Source organism: Herpailurus yagouaroundi, unplaced genomic scaffold (genome assembly GCF_014898765.1).
Source record: "Herpailurus yagouaroundi ecotype Mexico unplaced genomic scaffold, PumYag 164, whole genome shotgun sequence".
NCBI lineage: Eukaryota > Metazoa > Chordata > Mammalia > Carnivora > Felidae > Herpailurus > Herpailurus yagouaroundi.
This window is the reverse complement of record NW_024412405.1, coordinates 33,398,925-33,424,041: the sequence shown is the minus strand read 5'-3', so window position 1 is coordinate 33,424,041 and position 25,117 is coordinate 33,398,925. Positions and strand designations below refer to the sequence as shown.

The 25,117-nt window shown below is 39.5% G+C and overlaps 1 protein-coding gene across 11 annotated transcripts in view; it reads right to left on the bottom strand.

Moving 5' to 3' along the window:
- TBC1D4 (TBC1 domain family member 4) overlaps positions 1-25,117 on the bottom strand; it is a 190,473-nt gene that overhangs the window by 161,898 nt on the left and 3,458 nt on the right. The window lies entirely within an intron of this gene.

Genomic DNA, 25,117 nt, shown 5'->3' with positions numbered 1-25,117 from the left:
AAATTCTCTAAGGATCTCTAACAAGCACTACATTTCATATATAATAGCCTTTATTTTTAGTGCAAGAATTAAATTATACAATTCAAAATTAAATTTGGATTTTTCACCAATTCATATTTTCCTCCCCAAGTATTGCCAAATAATTGGGTTCCATTCAGACATATTTAAAGCAAGTTATTCAATTATTTTAAAACAAAATTATAAGTACAGTAATGCATACACTCCCACCAGGGAGAAAAATATTTTCAATTTTAAAATATTCTTATTTAATAATGTTGAACAAGAAAAATCACACATGGATCCTGGTACCTAAAACTGTCAGCAACAAATAAAGCAAATATAAAAATAAAGAACTATTGGGGTGTCTGGGTGGCTCAGTCAGTTCAACTTCCAACTTCAGCTCAGGTCATGCTCTCGCGGTTCAGGAGTTCAAGCCCCGCATCAGGCTCTGTGCTGACAGCTCAGAGCCTGGAGCCTACTTCAGGTTCTGTGTCTCCCTCTCTCTGCCCCTCCCCCCTTACACTTGGTATGTGTTTCTCTCTCTCAAAAATAAACAGTAAAAAAGTTAATAAAGTACTATTTTATGAAATACCATAATTTCTAACAATGTATCATATAATAAATCTCAATTGTGATTTTTTAAGAAGTATAGTCTACCATTCCACAATGTACCTGAAACTATCTACTTGTATCTACTTTTAATTATTTAATAGGCTCTTTCCAGGCTTAAAAAAAAAAAGATTGATACAAATGTAAGCATAGATATTCTATTTTCTCACTTCTCCTAAAGTATATAAAACTATTGCTCATGTGGCATTAAAAGCTGCATGCAAAAATTGCTTCCAATTTAACTCAAAGACTTTAAGTAAAAGATAGTATCATTTCCAAAATTAAACACAGAATCTATGTTCAGCTTCTACAGAAAACATATAGGAGCCGCTATACTTTATTAAGCACTAGGTAACTTCAAACTGGCAGACTGCTTTAGAAAAGAATTTCTGGGGTGGAATTTGGCATGTTAGGACAAGGCTAACACCCGATACAGACAAGCAAGACCTGACAAGAGCCTGTAAGCCCCAGTCTCTGTTCTCAGGGTTTATAATGATCTGATCAAAGGTATATACCCATTGGAAAAAATTCTCAGATACAACATTTTATAGCTGTCAGCTTCCTCTCTCTAATCCTGAACTATTATTTCAAATTTGAAAGTCAAGTACTCTAGGAAAAATGCAAACATGAACATATAAATGTTCTCCTTAATTGAATATATGCCTATTCTTTTTATATTATTATTATTTTAACATTTATTCATTTTGGAGAGACAGAGCACAAGTAGGGGCAAGGCAGAGAGGGAGGGAGACACAGAATCTGAAGCGGGCTTCAGGCTCAGAGCTGTCAGCAAGAGCCTGACGTGGGCTCAAACTCATGAGCCGTGAGATCACAACCTGAGCTGAAGTTGGATCCTTAACCAACTGAGCCACCCAGGTGCCCCAACATATGGCTAGTCTTTTATCTACTTCTGATTATTTCCAGAATATATGAATTGGTGAAAAATCCAAATTTAAGTTTTAATTGTGTGATTTAGAGAAATTGAAGAAAAAAGAGGCCATTTCTATGTAACTAAGTAAAAAGATCAAAATAACCTAGTTTTCCCTCCTTCCCATCCCGTCTTTCAAACTACATGGCTCAGTAAGAACCAGAGAAGCTTTCTTAATCAACCTTCCTCTAACTGAGTTAATGAATGAACCCTTGCTCTCCACTGCTTCTGTAAAACATGCCTGTCCCACATGCCACAGCCCATTGGCTGCTAGTAGTTAGGGGCCCACCCTCCATACAGGAAGGCTTATGTCTCCCTATTTGAATCTTATGCTTATTAGTCTATTGTGTTTTGTCCCCAGTCCTCTTTACAGCTATTGTAATTATATTCATGTAACTGAATATAATGTAAACCAATAAAATATGAGTTCCAAATGAAAAACAAAATGTGTCCTACAAGACTAAGGTGAGGCACCAAAACAAAAAGCTTGTCAAATCAAGTACATTTGAAACAGCCATACTGGAAAGTTAGAAAAAAAAACTGTGAAAATGCCTTGGTACTCAGACCAATTTGCAAGTATCTTTTCATACGACTCCACATTAAAGAAACCTTTAAAGAGTATGATTTTAGGGGCACCTGGGTGGCTCAATCTGTTAAGCGTCCAACTTCAGTTCAGGTCACGATCTCGTAGTTCGGGCCCCGCATCAGGCCCTGCGCTGACAGCTCAGAGCCTGGAGCCTGCTTTGGATTCTGTGTCTCGCTCTCTCTGGCCCTCCCCTGCTGGTGCTCTGTCTCCCTCTCTCTCAAAAATAAACAAACAGTAAAAAAAACCTTTTTTAATAAAGTTTTTAAAAAGTTTAAAGTGTGATTTTAGTGGAGAGACTCCACTCTCTCTAACATACCATCTGACATGAACCTACCTCAAAAGACTGGTAAATGGTTGGCTTAAAATGTTTACAAAATGGGTCCTCTTTGATAGTCTGCTTTAAGCAAAATTTTAGCCCCCTAACTACCCATCCCAACTAGTCAAGTAAAATATATATATATCTGTGTATGTGTTAATATTATATAATATTGTATTAATCAATATTATATTGTTAATATTATTATACTTATTGATATTAATGTAATATATATTATTAGCCTGCTACTCATATAGGCTTTTCACAGAGTATCCAATTTAAACCAACTGGATTATATATCATGCACTTAGAAACAGAATATCCAAATAGCCAGTTGAGTTACACAAAAAGGTGCACATCATTAGTCATCTTAGAAATGCAAATTCAAGGGCACTCGGGTGGCTCAGTCAGTTAAGTGTTCGACTTTGGCTCAGGTCATGATCTCACGGTTTGTGAGTTGGAGCTCTGCATCAGGCTCAGTGCTGACAGCTCAGAGCCTGGACACTGCTTCAGATTCTGTGTCTCCCTCTCTCTCTGCCCCTCCCTTGCTCAGGCTCTGTCTCTCTCTGTCTCTCAAAATTGAATAAACATTAAAATTTTTTTAAATAAAATGGAAATGCAAATTCAAACCTCCATGAGATAATACTACACTCCCACAAAAATGGCTAAAATGTAAAAACTGACAATCTCAGACACTAGGGAGGAAGCAGAAATACTAGAAAGGACACCCACTGCTGGTGGAATCTGACTCTCTGGAAACCTGTTTGGCAGCATCTACTAAGGCCAAACAAACCCTATGGAAGATCCAACAATTCATTCCTAGAAATATACAGGAGAGAAATGATTGCCTATATCCACCAAAAGACATATACAAGCATATCCACAGAAGCTTTAATCACAATAGCCCCAAACTGGAAGCAACACGTGGCTGTCAGCAGTAAAATGGATAACTAAATTGTGGCATACATACTGCAGCATAAAAAAGGACAAACTTCTGCTTTATGCAACAAGAACCTATCTCCCAGGAATAATGTTGAACAAAAGAAGCCAGACACAGGAATACATACTGTATGACTCTATTTATATAAAGTTTAGGCACAAACAAAACTCTTCAATGGAGACAGAAATCAGAATGATTTCTAAAGGGGAAATGGGTATCTATTGGAAGAGGGTACAAAATACCATTCTGTATAGAGTTAGAAATGTTCTACATCTTGGGGTGCCTGGCTGGCTTAGTCAGAAGAGAATGTGATTCTTGATTTTGGGGTTGTGAGTTCAAGCCCCACATTGGGTGTAGAGATTACTACAAAAAGTAAACTTAAAAAAATGTTCTACCAAATCTTAATATGGAAGGTGGTCACATGGGATAGATATTATATCTCAATGTAAGACTTAATTAATAAGCTATTTATCAATTAATACAGACAGACATACCTTAAGGGCTAATCAGGGTTTCTAAACCTTGACACTATTGATTATTGGGGCCAGAATAATTGCTTGTGGGAAGTTGTCCTATGCACTATAGAATACTAAGCATTCTGGCATCTCTATCCCCTAGATGCTTGTAATACCCACAGTGCCAGTATGGCAGCCAAAAAGCTCTCCAAATAACACCAAATGTCCCCTGGAGATAAAAATCCATGGCCCTCACCACTTGAGAACCAAGGGTTAAACTCCTGGATTAACTAGGAGAATACTGTAAACATTGCTGATGACATCTCAAAGTCTGAATCAAAATACAATCAGACCATAACTTACAAATTAAATACTAGAATCCTTGATCTACAAGGATAGAAAGATTTAGAAGTCTTTCATTTGACAAAAGCAATATTTAACCAAGTTGCCTGATCATAAGAAGTACCTAGGATGTTTATAAACATGAATTGCCAGGTGCCTTCCATAGAAATTCAGTAAGTGTGGGTGAGGTCTAGAAATCTATTGTCTAACAAGCACCTGAGGGAATTTTTATAAACATGTTAGTCTGAGAACAGCACTCTAAGACAACTATATTTAACGTCTACAACACAGGTAGCAAATCTTTTGACTAGGGGTGCCTGGGTGGCTCAGTTGGTTGGGTCTGACTTCGTCTCAGATCATGATCTCACGTCTCCTGAGTTTGAGCCCCACATTGGGCTCTGTGGTGACGGTGTGGAGCCTGCTTGGGATTCTCTTTCCCTCTCTCCCTCTGTCTCTCCCCCACTCCTGTGCTCCCTCGAGCTCTCTCTCTCTCTCTCTCTCTCTATCCCTCTCTCAGAATAAAGAAACTTAAAAAAAAAAATCTTTTGGGACACCTGGGTGGCTCAGTCAGTTAAGACTCTGACTTCGGATCAGGTCATGATCTCACGGCTTGTGGGCTTGAACCCCATGTCGGGCTCTGTGCTAACAGCTCAGAGCCTGGAGCCTGCTTCAGATTCTGTCTGTCTGTCTGTCTCTCTCTCTCTCTGCCCCTACCCACTCATGCTCTGTCTCTCTCTGTCTCTCAAAAATAAATTAAAAACATTAAAAAAAATTTTTTAATAAAAGAATCTTTTGGCTATATTAATGACAAAAATCCTCAGTGTTTTCATAAGCATAACAAATAAGGCTTTCTTTTTTTATCTCATGCTTACAAAATAATACAGTAAGATAAAAATCTACTGAAGTGGAGACACTGGACATAGGAACTGTCTAATATTTCGGGAAAGACGGGCCAAGCCAGTGGCTGTGGACTCCTCTAAGGGCCTCTGAGTTTGACACCATCTCTGGATTGCATGACCTTGCCTTTCAAACCTACAAGTACAAAGAGAAAGCACTATGTCAATTTAAACTGTGATCCTGTTTCCCATGAACTTTCTGCCATTCTTTTACCTCAACAATCTCCCTACTGACCTCCACCGCTACCCTATCTCCTGTCACAATCTGCCCCTGCTGCAATTCCTCACTTTCCACACATCCCCCTAATTACCAGCTTACCCATTCAGCACACCTGCTCTCACCAGCAGGCCCTGGGTTTGTCACACTCAGTGATTCCCCCCAGGCCCAGCAGGAAGCAGGGAAGGAGGGATAGAACTGCAGCCATGTTACAAAGTTTGGGGTAGAGCCAAATTCACGCCTTCAGTTTTTCGCCGGCCTAGGGTAAGCATTGCCTTAGCTTCAAGGCCATCTTCATTGCGCTAGTTCTCTGTGTCCAGTTCTCAACTGTAAATGTTTCTGCCTTTCTTTCCCATCCCCCAACACTGATCTGATCCCAGTTCATTCCCAGTTTCCTTTTGGCTAATCTGATGTCTGATTCCTTACCTTTATCTTCTCCAAATGCATTTCTGATTGTTTGGTTTCACTCTCTACCAGTTCCCTCATAAAGGTGTGTGTTTATGCCTGCCCATCACAATGGAGTGATAACAACTTAATAATAATAATAATAGTAAGAGCAACAAATTATTATCTTGTGCTTCCTTTGTTGCATGCATTCAGCTTTTTTTGAATTATCTCCCTTCTTTTTTCATAATCCTGTGAGATAGGTACTAACATTATTCCTACTTTATAGAAGAGGGGGAGAAACTTAGAGTAAGTTATTTGCAAATGCTTCCAATTCTATCTAGTCTTTACAGTCTGGCCCTGCTTCTTTTTTTTCTTGCTTTTCCTCCTCTGAAACACGTGCATACACTCTGTCTCACTTCCCTGAATCTCTTCTCTTCTGTATAAATCTAGCATATTTCATCCAATTCTCTATTGACGACCTATATCCTTTCTCTGTGTTCTTTTTCTTAAAACAGTGGTAGAACCATTCCCTGTTTTTAATTATTTAACATTTTCCCTGCGTGTCTCTTCTCTTACAACTGCAATATAAACCTCTCAAGGTCCAGGTCAAATGTCACACTTCTTATATGCCTGGCCACATAGCACAGACCCAATCAGGAAGAAAATACTCAAAAGTAACAACAGCAACAGCAAATATATAAATATATATTTGGCTGAAAATATTTCAACGAAGCCCATAATGAATGCCCCATACATATTAGTCATTGTGATAGATGCTAAAGATATAAAAGTGACAACGTCTCTACTTTCCATGAGCTTACAAACTAGGAGTGGAGAGAGGCTTGCAAATAAACAATAAGCATACTAGAGAACCACTGTAATAAAGTTATAAATAAGGAGCATGGGGGAGCAGAAGCAACTTTCAAATAGGGGATGGGGATTGACAGAGAAGATTTTATAGGAAAGGAAGTGACTTTTAAGGGGTGTTTGTAAAGATTAGGAGACCACACTGGCAGGATACTGGATAAAAGGATATTCCCAACAAAAAGACCAGTGTGAACACAAAGATGTGAAAGGCCAACTGGACATGAGAAATGCTGAGAAGTTCAGAGAAGGCTGGAAGACAGAGCTGGCGTGGAGGAAGGAGGGATAGAACTGCATGTTACAAAGTTTGGGGTAGAGCCAAATTCACGCCTTCAGTGACTATCGTCTTATAGACTGGACACCAGCATTATGCAATATTAAGTTGCAATGACTCGTGTTCCCATGAATAGTCAATATGATTTTTCATCATCATCTTCAATACCACCATGATCACTTAAGCCACCAGCTTACAAGCATGCATCTAATACTGTACTATATATTTGGGGGCAAGTGTGTGTCTGTACCACAGGAAGTAATCAGTAAAGTGATCAGGAGCTCATATCCAGTTTACCACTTTTTTTTTTTTTTAAGTAGGCTCCATGCCCAGAGTGGAGCCCAATGCGGGGCTTGAACTCACAATCCCAAGATCAAGACCTGAGCTGAGATCAAGAGTCAGACTCTCTACTGACTGAGCCACCCAGGCACCCCTCATTTTACCACTTTTTAAAACTATTTTTCCCCACACCCGTTAGAATCTATGATACATAATAGCATAAAGAAATGCAAATAATGGCTAAAAAGAATAAAAGGTTTAAAGACCATATTTATTTGTTCTTCACCATATCCCAGAAAGGACTCCAACTGAAGGAATATCTGTGGATTTCAATTACTATATGTTCTCAAACTCCCATTTCCACATATAATGGAGCTGTAAATGTCTCTAATACTACACCTTCCAAAATTACTAGGTGCTGTAAACCTGCCAGCTCTACGAAGATGTTTCTTCAAAGTGGCATTATATTTCTGAGCAACTCGGAAATCACCATGGAACCATTTTTTTTTAAATTAACTTGGCTAAATCCATAAATGCCATATTCTTTACAGGAATTTAAGAGTGACAGAAAAACCATTAAAATCTCCTAATCACTAAGTTCTTTATCTCCTACATACAAGTAGGTATATTGATTTTAAAAAGTCAACAGATTGAGCAACACTTCATTAAAGAACAAAAACCTACAAAAACCATTAACTATCTATTATTTTCCTCTGAACTCTAGAACCAGGCCCTGAAGCTTCCACATGCCTGGAGACTAAGTCCAGATCTCATGTCAGGTAATATGAAGTGCCCCAGAAATGTATATTCTCTCAACAGCTTCCCCTCATAATTAACGCAAACTTCTGCTACTCCCACTGTTTAACCCTTTTTGTAGAAATCACTTAAACCTCTTTTTCCCCAGCTGCTAACTTGAGAATTTTACACTTGGTTGGCCTCAGCCAATATTTGTTAATGGCCGTGGTGGAGCTGATAACAAAGGTGGTGAGAAGGAAATTCAAACACTCTGACAACTGCAAGATAGTCATGGCCTCCACTGCCTAACACACAACCAAAAATCGTCTTCTAAAAATCCTGTCTGACACCATTTTATTTTTTTTCTCAGATGAACAAATTTTTCAATAGAAAAGCCACTTCAATTGTGGACAGCAAATTGAATCAAAGGAACAAACGCAAATGTGTCCAGTGTTCTAAAGTTTAATATGATACCTCCAAAATAAATACGCAAAGAGAAGAATGCTATATTTACACCTTCCTTTCTTTCTGGGGAAGTCAACTCAGAAACCTATCTCTCCCCAGGTAAAAGAGTTAATTTGTTGCCTCCTTCCAGGACTTAATGTTCTCCTTCCCTCATTCATAAACCAAGAAGGTCCAGGGGCTGGGGAAGGGAGGGAACAGGAGGCAAAGCAGAACTCAGTTTCCCTCAAAATGCCTAAAGCATCATTTTCCAAAGCTGAGAGCATCATTACCACCTAGGGCAAATTGCCTGGCTGCTAATGCAACCCCAAATGACCATAAATAAAGCCTTAATTATATTAATTGGAGCAACTGCTTCCTGCTGAGCATCTCATTATTTGGGGGCCCTGTCTCAGCCTTGGAGCCAGTCCCCTCCCTCCTTGGCTCGCCCCAACACAGACATCTCACTTCCGCACTGCTTATAACACTGCTCCTAATTATGCTTCGGTATGTCCTTGGCCCATTTCTTCTCACTATCTGACAACAGATGTCATCTGCGGCTATTACCTAGCTTTGACAGAGCATGGGGAGTAATGTCCATGCAGTAACTCGAGAACATGACCTATGATTCCAGGCTGATCTACCACTTGATTGCTCATGGAATTTACCCAGCTCCTGACATGTAAAGTGATATTTTAACAGCTGTTTAAGTAACAGATGTTCTAATAACCACCAAACACCTAAACATTGTGTAACTGTTAAGACACTCTCAATATTGCCAATATGCCTCCAGTCACAGGCAGCGTTTGGCTCTCACTGTAGAAAGAAAACATGTAACGACGTGACCAGAGGTAGTATAAGAAGCCGTGGTATCCCCATGGCAGCTGGGGCATTTTAACAACACCATGCTGTGGCTACTCCTATGGTTCGCGCGGTGTCCTGAGCTTAAGTTAACGGACACTGGTTCCTGGAGTTGCTAATTAAAAGTCAGGTACAGGAAGGGGCGTTGCATCCCTGATTGCAGTGATTTCCCAAATTAGCTGCATGTAAGTGCCAGGCTGGTTCCCAGTTCTTCAACAGATCCCCCCATCTCACCCTAGAGACTCTGAGTCAACATATCTGATAAACATGTACACTTCTCTTAAACTCTGCACGACGCTCTGATGTGCAATTGGGTTGGAAAACACCCACAGAGCACCGTCTGCACCCCTGCTGAAGCTGTGGTTTCAATGGCCCCGTTGCTTGTAAAACTGGTTGGCAATGGTTTAGAAATCATAATTACTGATGGAAGGAAGTCATTTCTCTGAGTATATTCAGTCAGAAAAAGTGTGTAAATCACTGCTAACATCCGGCATTCTCAAATGAGAACTCCTGATTTTTACCCCTGAAACCTACTTCTCCCCCAGTCTTCCAACCAGCCTTCCTCATATCTACAAATGTTATCAAACCCACCCATCTGTAAAAGAAAGAAAGGAAGGAAGGAAGGAAGGAAGGAAGGAAGGAAGGAAGGAAGGAAGGAAATCAGCAAACTTAGGAATCATCCTTAATAGTCACGTCCACAAGAAGCCTTCTCTGACTCATCTCTTACTTTTGGCTGTAAGAAGCAAAAAGCTCAACTCAACTCACATAACCTGAAAAAGTGTGCAGGCAGGTGCTAATCAGGTTGTTCATACCAGAGTTCAGATGCAGTTTTCCAGGCATCCCCAGACTGCCCTCCTTAGTTTCTTTATCACTCTGGTAGTGAAATAACTGTAACAGTTTCAGGCTTTAAATCTACACACAACAACCAAGGAGAAAGCTTTCTTAGGAGTCCCAGGCAACTTTCTCTCCTCTTGCACTGTCACAAACTGACACGTTCCCTGGGACCACTGGATCTCCAGGTTCAAACTTATCAACTGGCTTGAGACAGGATTCTTGGACAAATCAGAAGCATTTCCCACCTTGGGGCTGGGACCAGCTTTCCTGTGGCATACGGGCTGACTGGCAGAGGGAGAGATAACTGAAGAAAATACAAGATTTTATTAAGTAAAGAGAGCTGGAGAATCTATTACACAACCCAATCTAGAGTTAAGTTTTCTCCTCTTATTCTCTCATATGACCACATTCTTTTTCTTCATAGTCCTTATTACAATTCCAGGCAATATTTACAGAGTACTTATTATATGGCACTGTTCTAAATGCTTTATTTGAATGGATTCACTTAATCCTCACAACAATGCTATCAGGCCCATATTACACATGAGGAGTTCAAGGTACAGAGGGGTACAAGAACTTGCCCTGGACCGTGGAGCCCACCCGTGGTACAGCTTTGGGTCCCAGAAGTGAGATTCTAGAACCCAGGCACTCAGAAATGACGTCGTGCAGTTCTTTTTACCTCACTCCTCCACAAAACTGTGAAATACATGAAGCAGGGAATGAATCTGTTTTACAAACTACTCCGTATCGGTGTCCAGTGCAATACCAGGTGCACAGGGAACATTCGATTCATCTAATAACTGAACAAATGAATAAATAGGCAGTTGAAGGAATGAGTGAGTGAATGAATGAATGACTGAGGTAATGAACAAAGGAACAACTAGAATAACCATGACCCAGACTAACAGCTTGTTCATATTGTACAATTAATTACAGAAGAGTGGGGTCCAGACCTTCAATTTCCTGTGTCAAGTGTGGCTTCTCTAGCTGAATGCCTCTTATCTCTCTTCCACCTGGTCACACCTGCACAGCCAATAATAAATGTTCTTTTCTCCTTGGCAATGAAAACTCAAGCAGGAACCACTCACTTCTTTTGAGACCGATTACACATGAACATGTTCAAAACAGAGAATCATATAACAATAGGATTTTCCTGCATTTACCTTATCTGTAGTAGACAAACATTTTGTTCACTGAGGATAAGAATCAAAACCTGAAAACATGCACAAAGCCCTTTACAGTACATCATCAGGTACTGAGGAAATGTAACAAATATTTTTCAAATCAACAGTTTTTAGTAAACTCATCAGTTTGATAACTTATCACTTGATAAATGGAGATCTAAAAATATGTAAAGCGTTGCTGTGATTCTCTTTCATGATGGCAGCATGACATTTGAAAACAAATCATCTGGAAAATATAAGCAGCTAAGAAAAAATTACAGGGCATATGTATGTCAGTTCCCACTGTCCGGAATTAATTCTGCTCTCAGAAAAGAAATCATAGCAAAATCATAGTAAACAAGGTTTCCAGAGAAACTATTAATTGGTACAATCAGATGCATACAAAAGCTGTTACACTGACTGGTTCCTAGGTAAATGGGGTAATGTATTGTGACTCAAATCCAGCACTAACAAATATCAGTTCCCATACTCAACATGTACAGTTCAGCTTCCCCCTCTACAGAAGTGACTTGCCAGTTCATCCTCCATTCCAGAAGAAAAGAAAACCACCTTCCTAAGTGGGCAAACATGTTTACCTTTTGCCTCATAAGCAGCTATGACTACTGTTTCAGATAATGTGCACTTAGCAACATCCACATCTTCAATGGACATACTGATGGAAAGCAGGTTTTCAAAGATAATTTTTCATAAAAGACAACGATAAAACAGAGATGCTCACTTAAAAAACACAGGCTGGCTCATCACTGGAGCAAAATGGAATCTCTTACCCCATGCAAGGGACCAAAAGTTTAAGAAAAATCTGGAGATAAGTAAAGTTCAAAGAAAGGCAGATTATGCCTAAAGGTAATGAAACAGTGAGAAGAAAATACCCGCTTTGAGGAAGAGGCAGAGGGCCGATACTTATAAAGGCAAATAACTGGCACTTTTAATTCTTCCTGGAAAAATAAAGCCATCTTTCCTTTTGTTGTTTTCTTTGATTTTTTTAATGTTAATTTATTTTTGAGAAAGAGAGAGAGAGAGAGAGAGAGAGAGAGAACAAGCGGGGGGAGGGGCAGAGAGAAAGAAGGAGGCACAGAATCTGAAGCAGGCTCCAGGCTCCATGCTTTCAGCACAGAGCCTGATGCGGGGCTCGACCTCACAGACTGCGAAATCATGACCTGAGCCAAAGTTGGAGGCTTAACTGACTGAGCCACCCAGGCACCCCTCCTTGTGTTGTTTAAAATAGAACATGGGAACACTGCAGAACATGAATACTATCTTACTGGTGGCTTGTTTCATGCCCCAGTGGCCACTGAAAACTATAATCAACCTATCAGTTGCTCTTATTATAAACATTACATAAAATGAATACAAGGTAAGTAATTACTCTGTCACAAGGGCATGCTGTTTAAGCAAAGAAATCCAGAATACAATCCTACATCTTATTATCGGTCAATAATTCACTATGGACATTGGCCATGGTTTTTTCATTCTCATCCCTGGCTTCACCCTGGTGGATCCCCTCTCCAGTTCCTCATTTCCCTTTCTGACTTAAAAAAAAAAAAATTTTTTTTTGAACACCTTTTAGGCCTTCCCGGTCCTTTCTAGGAGAAGGCTTAAAAATCAGGGCCTTCAGAATTGGTTAATTTTAGATTTGGAAGTAAAAACTTACAGAAGCCATCCAAAGTATTGTATAACCAAATAGTTTTCCAAATGAGATCATACTTCCACTGAGAAGCCTAAATAACTGAACTGAACCAAAACTGAAGAATAATCCGATTATTGCAAGGATGTATTCACAATACCACTCATGCTAATCATCTTCCAGCTTCCCAAAAGTTTGACTCATGTCATTCAAAGAAAAGGTCATGGAGACACCTGTTCTCATGATGGAAGCTTTAGTAAACTCCCCGTTTTGATACGGGGGAAAAAAGTCCATCTGAAATTAGTCTCCAATTTTTTTTCAAAAACTACACAACTTACTTATTTTTTTTTAATGCCTTCTTTAAAATTCCATTTAATATTATAAGCAGGATGAAGTCTCTAAAATTATAAACAATCATAACAAAAAATAAAACTGTGCAAACAATACAATCAATACTTGTTAAAGTTAACAACTAAAGGCAACATATATGGGAACACACGCACATCCTTGCAAACAGACTTTAGACTCTCCGTGGCAGATCTGAATTCCTTGAGGGCAGGTACTGATTTCCTAATTTCAATCTGTTGAAATGAGTCTCAATTATAGAACTAGGTCCCGGGCACGCAACCATGAGCAGACAAGAGCTATCTCCCTATGAAGCTTACATTCTAGAGATGGAGACATACCTCCAGAAAGTGTTTTTAAAAATTAATTTAGGAGCGCCTGGCCAGCTCAGTCGGTAGAGCATGTGACTCTTGATCTCAGGGTCGTGAGTTCAAGCCCCACATTGGGTGTGGAGCCTATTTAAAAAAACCTGTGATGTGTTAGTGCCAAAAGGAAAACAAATAAAGGGCTGAGACAGAAGTGATAAACTGGGATGCCTATCTACTTTAGATAGAGAGAGGGTCATTAGAGGCCAATCTGACTTATTGACATTTGTGATTTAGGCAAAGAACTGAGACCCGAGAAAAAGCTCATCTAGCAAGAATAGGGACCACACATGCAAAGGCTTTTATTTTATTTTTTTTTTTAATTTTTTTTTCAACGTTTATTTATTTTTGGGACAGAGAGAGACAGAGCATGAACGGGCGAGGGGCAGAGAGAGAGGGAGACACAGAATCGGAAACAGGCTCCAGGCTCCGAGCCATCAGCCCAGAGCCCGACGCGGGGCTCGAACTCACGGACCATGAGATCGTGACCTGGTTGAAGTCGGACGCTTAACCGACTGCGCCACCCAGGCGCCCCCATGCAAAGGCTTTTAAAGTGAGCCAGGAGTGAAGCTTGTTTAAGGACAGCTAAAGTGTGGAACAGGAGCTGGAGAGCAGCAGTCTGAGCTGGAAAGACTAACTGAACCTAAGGAGGAATTTGCATATTATTCTGAGTGCAAAGGGAACCTGATCAGGTTTGCATTTTACATGCACCATTCCTGCGGCTCCATGGAAGAAGCCTCTAACCAGAGAAAAAGCAGAGCAGGGAGAACAGCTGAGAGGAGAAAAGTCCCGGCAAGTGACAGGGGGTCACACCTGTGTGGTGGCAGTAGTGATGGAGAGAGGTGACATACTAAAACTAAGTTTTAGAGGCAGAAGCAACATGACGTCCTTCCAGTACTGTAACTGGGGAGTGAAAAAGAAGGACTCAAATATGATTCCCTGGTTTACCAGCATCAGTATCTACATATTCAAGTGTGGATGTCAAGTAAACATTTAGATACTGAAAAAAAGCTGGAGCTCAGAGCAAGAGCTGGGCTATATCGATAAATGTGGGGGCCATCCATAAAAATTTATGAAGTAGGTTTTAGAAAATGCATGAAGTTTGTATTCCTAGACCTGCTACTTGCTAGCTTGTGTCCTTAGGAAGATTACAGACTTAGTTTTCTCACCTATAAAGTGGGGATTTAAAAAAAAAAAAAACTAGTTTAGAAGGATTGCCTAGAGCAGATGTCAGCAAACTTCATTTGCAAAGGGCTAAGTAATAAAGATTTTAAGTTTGGTGGCCATAGAGTCTCTGTCCAAAATACTCAATACTGCCACGGCAGCACAAAAGCAGCCACACACCATATGTAAACAGATGAGTGGAGATGTGTTAAAATAAAACTGTATTTACAAAACTAAGGCCAAAGTTTACCAACCCGTGGTCTAGAACAGTAGTTGTCAAAGGTAATCCTGTACCAGCAGTATCAACATCACCTGGGAACTTGTCAGAAACACAAATTCTGGACCTCACCCAAGGCCCACAACTCAGAACTCTGGGGGTGGGGATCCAGCAACCTGTCATTTTCACAAACCTTCCAGGTGATACATGCTAAGGTTTGAGACCCCATGGTCAAGAAATAGATAAATATATATTGGTTAGCACTATTATTATTATTGATAATATATATCAATTATTATTATTAACCTGGCTCCTAGAAGCTTAGAGTATAATTCCTGACACAGAACCAAATGCTGGATAATTGTGGTAGATCAAGCAAAAGAGAGACAACAAACTGTTAAGGTATAAGGTAGGCTTGGGACACCTGGGTGGCTCAGTTGGTTAAGCATCCACATTCAGCTCACATCACGATCTCGTGGTTCATGGGTTCAAGCCCCACATTGGGCTCTGTGCTGACAGCCCAGAGCGTGGAGCCTACTTCAGATTCTGTGTCTTTTTCTTTCTCTGCCCCTCTCCTGTTCTCTCTCTCTCTCTCTCTCTCTCTCTCTCTGTCTCTCAAAAATAAATAAACATTTTTAAAAATTTTTTTAAAAAGATATAAGTTTGGCTTAGGTAAGAATACTTGGGAAATCAAAGACTTTTTATATATTCTTTATTCCAAAGAACTCCTATATTTTCTCATATATTAATTAGGGTACATATAATTTAGTCTTGCTCACAATCCACTTATCAAAATAAGTAATACAATTGCAAATATATATCTCCAACCTAACTTCCAATAGGAAAAAAAGGGTTTGATGCTAATTAACTCCAAGATCCTTAGTGGCATATTACTAGCTATTAGTTTTTATTGCTATAACTAACACGCTGTACTTACATGAACATAGAATAAAAAATTTATCAAATGCCATTTATTTTTTTTTTTAATTTTTTTTTTCAACGTTTATTTATTTTTGGGACAGAGAGAGACAGAACATGAACGGGGGAGGGGCAGAGAGAGAGGGAGACACAGAATCGGAAACAGGCTCCAGGCTCTGAGCCATCAGCCCAGAGCCCAACGCGGGGCTCGAACTCACGGACCGCAAGATCGTGACCTGGCTGAAGTCGGACGCTTAACCGACTGCGCCACCCAGGCGCCCCTGCCATTTATTATTTTAACAGAATAATCTGACCTTTGAAAAAGGTTTAGGATCAATGGGGAAGTTACATATAAAGGGCTGTGTCAAAAAATAGAATACGGGGCGCCTGGGTGGCTCAGTCGGTTGAGCATCTGACTCTTGATTTCAGCTCAGGTCATGATTTAGCCTCAGGTCATGATCCCAGAGTTGTGGGATCCAGCCCAGTGTCAGGCTCCATGCTGAGTGTGGAGCCCGCGTAAGACTCTCACTCTCCCTGCCCCTCTCTACGGTTCAGGCACTCTCCCTCAAGAAAGAAAAGAAAAGAAAAAAGAAAAGAAAAGAAAAGAAAGAAAGAAAGAAAGAAAGAAAGAAAGAAAGAAAGAAAAGAAAGAAAGAGAAAGAAAGAAAGAAAGAAGGAAGGAAGGAAGGAAGGAAGGAAGGAAAGAAAAGAAAGAAAGAAAGAAAGAAAGAAAAGAAAGAAAGAAAGAAAGAAAGAAAGAAAGAAAGAAAAGAAAGAAAGAAAGAAAGAAAGAAAGAAAGAAAGAAAGAAAGAAAGAAAAGAAAGAAAAGAAAGAAAAGAAAGAAAAGAAATAGAATATGACACCATCCATTTTCATATCGCTTTTAATATTTCCATTATAACCAGAGGTATGCTTATATTGAGGTATACTGAACATGCGTCAAATTAGATAAAAGAATTATGGATGAGGGGTGCCCATCTGGCTCAGTCAGTAGAGCATGCAACTTTTGATCTTAGGCTCATGAGTTTGAGCTTCATGTCGGGTAAAGATTACTTAAAAAAATAATAAATAAACTTAAAAAATATATAAGTATTGGTGAACATAGAAGGGCCATGCCCACTACCACCACTAGGCTATGTTCATGTCACCAGGCTTTTCAAACTCCCAAGTGAAAACTAAAATAAAATTAGTACATAATGGTTAACAGCCTTGGAAGAAGCCAACAGGGAAGGGCAAGGGCCAGACACCAGATCATCTCTCAGAAGAGGGAAAACTAAATTCCACAATTGAAAAACAATTCAATCAAGCAGCCAGTGCATAATATTTAAAGAGTTGGGCAACAGGCACTGGCTGGTGTTCAGAGCGAGCAGCAGGACTGGGGAGGTCCAGCACAGAATAACGAAGTACCCCAACAGGCACAGAGCATGCTAATATAGACCTGAGAGGATGAAATATTTAGAAACCAAGCAAGAAGGCCATCAGTTTAATTTTAGGTATACTCAGGAAAATCTCTCGGGGTGCCCAGCTACTGAGAATTAAATGGCTGAAACCAGGGCAAGAGGTTAATTGAAAAAGCTGGGAGCCGTTTAGGGCCTGAAAACAAATTAGCTTATTGGTTTATAAAAGGTCTCGGTCATAAATGTAGTTTTCCAAATTATATAACCTATTACTGAAAATGTTTATGAAGATACAACTGTGAGAGGCAAAAGAATGCCCCATTTGCTCAACCAGAAGTACAGTTTGACTTAGAAGCTAAAATTGATAATAAACTACTCAAAAGTTACATAAAATTGATAGTACAAAGTTCCATGGTTCTAACTTTGAGAACTTTAGAAATGCATGTAAAAATTCACAACAGTTTCAAAGTGGAAACTATTGAACTAGTTAACTAAAATAAAAGAACCGAAGCAGCAAATTTAGGCTTCTATATTTAGCCGGGAAAATCCCATTACTTGGAGATCCTCTTTCCAACCCAACCTCTTACAAGAAATTAAACTTGGAAGAGATCAGTAACTTAAAAAATAGTAACCCCCATATCCTTTTGGCAGGGCTGCCAAAACCTGTGTTAGATTATCTGAAATTAAACCTACCAAAATTTGAATCCCATATTTTTTCCCTTTCTATCTTGTGATTATGGATTATCAGGAATACATTAAATAACATCCAAAAGCTTAAACCTAGAGTTTTCCAAACTTAAGGGTTGTTCAGTATCCTTTCAAAGGTAAACGAAGAGGCTAACATCATTATTTTACTGTTACTTTATTTAAATATGTTCACAAAATCTAAATATAAACTTCATGTGCTTATAGCTCTAGTTCTTAAACAGCTCTAGAATCAAAATCAATTTTCAAAATCCCCATAAACACACGTATAAAGACAGTAACATTTATATTAACATGTGAGGTGAAAGATATACTAATCAGCTTGATTATGGTAACCCATTTCATTTGATATAAAAACATCACATTGTCCCTTTAAATATACACAATTTTTATTTGTTAATTATACCTCAATAAAGCTGAAGAACAAAATAAAACTACTGTATTTTTAAAAAGTGACAGTGTAAAAGTTTATAATACTAACAACTAAAAACTCATTTTTCAACAACTGAATTCTACAGTAAAAGGAAACAGGCTTTAGAATCTGCCTGGACTATTACAAACCTTGTGTCCTTGGGGTAACAATGTAACCTTTCTGTACCTCAGTTTTCTCATCTGTAAAACAGGAGGAATACTGGTACCTACTTGGCACAGTTACTGTAAAGATAAAATGTGAGGGGTGCCTGGGTGGCTCAGTCCATTAAGCACCTGACTCTTCATTTCAGCTCAGATCATGATCTCACAGTTCGTGAGTTCCAGCCCTGCATTAGGCTCCACGCTGACCGTGTAGAGGCTGCTTGGGATTCTCTCTCCCTCTTTCTCTGCCCCTCCCCTGCTAAAGCTCTTCCACATGTGTTCTCTCTCTCTCTCTCTCTCTCTCTCTCTCTCTCGCGCGCGCGCGCGCGCGCTCTCTCTGTTGAAACAAATTAACTTAAAAAAATAAAAAAGATAAAATATGATAACCTGGAAAAAAGCACTAAGGTAGCTACCATCACCGAGCAAGAGCTCAATAAACATTAGCTTTTAAGGAAATGCATTGAAAAGCTACTCAGATAGACATGGAATGATGTATGTAGTATCACGTTATAACCTTAAAGTAACAAGCCAATGACATCCTTAGTTGATGCCCCCTAATGAGTTAATGTTATATAGACCATATTTCCAGCAAAATCTTTTTCTTGCTCAATAATTCTTAATATACTATTAAATTAAATTATAATCGATCTGTCTATCATCTTACAAGGGGCTACGTCTAAGTAAGTAAGTGCATGTTGACTTGGTTCAGACATGTCAACATGGCCCAAATGAGATGGGACTCTAAAACAATCACCCTGATGATTTTAACAAAGTCCCTGGGATTGAAAACCAAAACTGAGTAAACATTGTTTGCAATAATTATTCAGCGTAGCCATCATCTTATTCACCAAACCATCAACTCTATTTCTTTTTGCCTGGTTTTCTTAACAGCCAATATATCAAACATGCTGAATGCTGTCACTTCTCTGGATGCAAACAAATAAAACTTTAGTTTTTGCAAAATCTTAGCATAATTTAACATTGGGATGTACTCCTAAAAAACTGTCTATTCCAGGAGCACCTGGGTGGCTCAGTTGGTTAAGTGTCCGACTTCAGCTCAGGTCTTGATCTCGGGATTCATGGATTGGAGCCCCGCGTCAGGCTCTGTGCTGACAGCTCAGAGTCGCGAGCCTGCTTCGGATTCTGTGTCTCATTCTCTCTCTGCCCCTCCCCCACTTGTGCTCTGCCTCTCTCTCTCAAAAAATAAATAAATATAAAAAAACTTTTTAAATTGTTTATTCCATCTGCAGAACTTAAAACTTTGGCTTGAAAGGTAAAGTTTTCATTCAACATATGGATAGTCTGAGGATACCTGGCAGAATAATGTTTATCTTGGGCAGATATGCAAAGCTTTAAGCTAGACATTGAAGAGTTCCTTAAAAATCTGCTATAGTCAGATTTTATCCCTCCTCACATTCATCTTGAACTTTCAAGTCTGAGTACAACTGCAAAAATAACCAAGGAAACAGAAGTGGTCATATAACCCAACAAATGGATAAAATCTTTGAGGGCAGTGGATCCTCAAACTGTGGTCCCCAGGCCAGTAGACTGAGCATCACGTGGGAACTCGTTAGCATCAGAAAGTGAGTGCAGGGGTGCCTAGGTGGCTCAGTTGGTTAAGCACGTGACTTCGCCTCAGGTCATGATCTCACAGTCCATGAGTTGGAGCCCCCCTCTGTGAGTTCGAGTTTGGGCTCCGTGCTGACAGCTCAGAGCCTGGAGCCTGCTTCAGATTCTGTGTCTCCCTCTCTGACCCTCCCCCGTTCATGCTCTGTTCTCTCTGCCTCAAAAATAAATAAACATTAAAAAAAATTAAATTGAAAAAAAAAGAAAGAAAGTGAATGTAGTGCTTTAACAAGCCTTCTAGGTAATTCTGATGCATACTCACGTTTGGGAACCAGAGCTCCGGCTTATGATAAACAAGTTCTGATACTGAACGGTCTCAATATTCATTATAACTAACACTCCCTCACAACTGGGAGGTTCTGGGCACACATTTTTACCTTTCCCCCAGATATCAAAGTCAAGACTCTACCATGGAGCCAGGGCAAATTAACCTCCAACTCAGATCAGGAGGAGGAGGAGAAGGCACACACACACACACACACACACACACACACACACACACACACAAAACTATAGCAAACACGAAAGAAGAGAGAGCTGCCTGTCTAGAATGGCACAGTCTACTCAGGAGGCAAGGAGAAAAATATGAAAACTTCCAGATTTCTATTCCTCCAGTTTTCTGACTAGTATATTCCCATCCCTCAACTATAAGTAAGAATTTCTGAGAAACGACCTTTTGAAAAATACCAACAAAAGTAAATTGAAAATCGGTTACCTGCATAAAGCTCAGAAAATGCTAAGTGTTTAAGAACAACAACAACAAAAGTATAAATTTAAAGGACTTAGAGCTGGAAAAAACTGGTGGCAAGTTCTTTCTTTTTTTTAATGTTTATTTATTCTTGAGAGAGAGAGAGAGACAGAGACAGAGCACAAGCGGGGAAGAGGCAGAGGGAAAGGGAGACACAGAATCTGAAGCAGGTTCCAGGCTCTGAGCTGTCAGCACAGAGCCTGACGTGGGGCTCAAACTCACAGACTGTGAGATCATGACCTGAGCTCAAGTCAGAGGTTTAACCGACTGAGCCACCCAGGCACCTTGCTGGCAAGTTCATTTTTAACAATTTTAAGAACACAATTTATAAAATCTCTTTGAAATTACATTCTTTCAAGCTTCAATAAATATGTACATTAAAAAATCAACAAAAATTAAAGTAATAAGGTTTTTGTTTTTAAATGGTTGCTCAGTCTATACTTAGGGAATATAATTTTCATGCAGTCTCATGCTAATGATAATTCACCTCTTTAATCTCTAACAATATTTATATAAACACTAACAACGGTTGATTTTTTATATGGTAAAATAGATATAACATGATACAATTTCTGCTTTTTAATTGGAAAGTTAAGATAATGCTATATAGTCTCTTTCTGAAAGTAGATAAAGATAAAAATTTGAAGAATATTAGGGACCTACCTACCCTAGGTCTTAGAGAATCACATATTCTTAGTTCTTCAACCAGTTTTAAGTCTATAGCTCAATTTATTCCAATGGGAGTTTTAAACTAACATATAGTTAAGTACTTTTACTAGTTGAAATATTGAAATTTGGCCGAAATAAGGCTGACATTCCTCCTGTGCAAGACCACACAGGCTTGAATAAATGGGAACCAATCTGCACAGGCATATATTTGATCTAGAACTGGTTCATTTGCTCCTGACCTCCTCCTCTCTCTGCACCTGGGAGAAACAGTTCACTAGGCCATCTGGCTGAGTGCTCCTTCAGACCCCACGTCCTTAAATTGACTCTGACCCACCAAGAAGGTGTGGAGACAGAGGGCACATCACTATGGCAACTCCCCACAACAGACCCAAGCTGCTAGCATAGGACTCCCATCTCAGAAGTCACATGTTGATCCATCCCCCAAAAGATATGTGAGCAGATACTCGGCAAAACCTTGTCATTTTATATACAGAAACCACAATCTTCCATCTCAGTGGCTGGGCTTGAACACAAACCGCCATGTAGCTGTGGTCACCGTATATCCTGGTCTTCCCTACACGGTCCAGGTTTATACTTGTTATAAGTATAACAAGTATAAGTTATAAGTATAACAAGTATAAGTCTGTGTAATTATTAGTGGTACCTCCTTTCTCAATAAAAAACACTCTAGATTAAACAATGAATTTTATGGTCTCCTCCAGACAGGCCTATTTCAGGAAAGGGACAGGCATGAGAGACAAATGAGAGGCAAGTTTATTCATGGATGTTTGCAGGCCTACCGCTCTAGGCTACTTTCCATACTTTGTTCAGTGACTGGACACCTTTTAACAATGATCTTAAAGCCCAACTAAATAATTCTCCACTACAAATGTAGAACTCAGAGGGGGTGCATGGGTGACTCAGTCGGTTAAGCATCCGACTTCAGCTCAGGTCATGATCTCCCGATCTGTGAGTTCGAGCCCCACATTAGGCTCTGTGCTAACAGCTCAGAGCCTGGAGCCTGCTTCAGATTCTGTGTCTCCCTTGCTCTCTTCCCCTCCCCCACTCATTCTCTGTCTCTCTGTATCTCTCAAAAATGAATGAACATAAAAAAATTATTACAAATGTAGAACTCGGATGCAAAACAAACAGTAGGTCTCTTTCCTTCTGATCTCAAAGGTGTCCAGAACCATCCAAAGCCTACTCTATGTGAGGCATACCACTAGATAATAATGTGAGGAATCCATTCCTTTAACCAGTTCAGCTGTAGAATCATCACTTCTGAGAATTTTACTTCTAAATTCTTCCCCCCAAATGGCCCTAACTCTCCCTACTATGAGAGCCATACCAAATGGATTCAGATGCTCACACGGAAATGTGGCAAAAAGTGCACAGTGTCTGATGACTGCACTTGTCCATTCGACAAATGTTTATGAAAAAGATAGAAAGTGGCAGCCCTTAAATCTCTGAGGCCAAACCTCAGATGTGTTTTGTTTGGTCCAGATAGAAATCTTAAATGTTTACAATAGTCGCTAATCCTTTAAAACATAAAGTCATATATAAAAATCCAGATTTCCACTCTTAGGAAATCAGAAGCTCTGACAACACCAGGCCTGTATCTTTTTAATACAGTTTGCAACTGGTGCTGTGTAAGTAAGTCCTTAAGAAATGATGGCCACTGTCTAGGCCTCCACAGTCCTCACTCAACCATTCCCAGGCATTTGAGTTCGCAACCACTTACATACTGCTGGAGATAATCCTTAAGGGAACAACATCTGGCCTTTCAAATTAAGGATCCTCTGCCAGGATTCTCTATGTTCAGAGTAAACTGGAATCCATATCTTTAGATCAAAGACTTAACTGGGAAATGGCAATAAACAGGAAAAGTTTTTTTTTTCTTTTATCAAAAGGACATATGGTTTCCACTGCTCCTACAGGATCAAAAGGGAGAAATGAGCCTAAGCATGTTATTATTTGTAAAATAATAGCACATTCAGCCTTAAACACCTAAATACATAATTAAGGTAAATAAAAGGGCATGTTTTTAATTGATCCCCTAACAATGAATCTGGGAGGGACTCAAAAGCCACAGTGAAGAATTCAAATTGCCATGACCCAACCCCCCCAACATAAATAAATTTCTACTATCAGTGAAATTAGCAATGATGTATCATGTATCACATCTGAACAAAATGACTTCAACATAAATTACCAAAAATCATAAAACATTCCTCAAAGTCCTGGAAAATGCAACTTCTTCCTCCTTACTGACAGAACCAAAAAAATCTTAATAAAAATGGTGACAACTTTCAGACACAAAGAACTGCTGCACTCCCATTTGGACAGGGGTGAAAGCTAAAAATAATCTTGGAACACATAAGCACAAAGTGATGTTCACTTTAATCATGGCTGGGATGTTTAGATTATCTGTAAAAAGGTATCTCAACATACATCTAACAGTGTCATATATGTTAAAACTGCTCACTTCATAATGGGAGCTCTGGATGTGGATATTAACCTAGTTTATGAAATAACTGATTAAATCTAAGACAATAAACTTTCATTTTCTTCAATTCAAAGGCTACAGGCCTTTGGTGAAAAATTACTGGTCTTTCAATTACAGTCACTAAAATAATGAACTAAGGGGAGTCCAACTCTGGATTTCGATTCAGGTCATGACCTCCGGGGTTTGTGAGATCCAGCCCTGCATGGAGCCCTGCATCAGGCTCCACAATGACAGTGTAGAGTTGGCTTGGGATTCTCTCTCCTCTCTCTGCCTCTCCCCTACCATGCTCCCGCCCACTTTCTCTCTCTCAAATAAATAAACGTGGAAAAAAATAACGAATTAAGGGCGGAAAAGGCCTTATTTATAGGATGTTTTTCTCCTTTGTTGTTAATTTCCCAGCTACCAAAGGAACTGCCACGTGTTGCAACTGAGACTACATTTAGATCTAGATAACATGACTTTTCTAAAGAATCTAAAGTACTTTGCAAACATCAAATAACTATTTTTAGAATAGCACTTTGGGGTTTATCATATAGTAAAAACGCTTTACACTTACTTTAAAACCAGTTTTCAAAGACATAATCAGTGTCATAAGGTTTTTAGATTCTTGTCGCCATTCAATAGAAAAGCGCGCCTGTTTTTAAGGAAGTAAAAAATGCACTGTTTGGTAACAGGCACCTCGATTTAGTAGACTTTGGGGAAATCTTAGAAAACAGATTTTGACCTCTTTTACGACACTGCTGTTTAAATCACCCAAGTTGATACTGATTCTGTCTCCAATGAGTGCATAAAAAATTGCAAAAGGAAAAAGTTTTCTTTCCACTCAACGAATCTAAACGCAGATTCCTATTCTGCTCGCTGATAATCTGACAGAGTCCGCTAACTTCTCCGCTCCGAAATAGCCTCCCAGCTCCCAGACCAGCAGGTGCTGTTGTAACTAGGACTCCATGGTCCAAGTGGGTTAAGGTGCAGAACTCGACCAAGACCGAGAGCGAGTGCAGGGCCTGTGGGAACCCGACACTCTTCCTTGTTTTACACACACACACACACACACACACACACACACACACACACACACACGGCCGGGTTTGCCATCTCCAGTCACACCCCA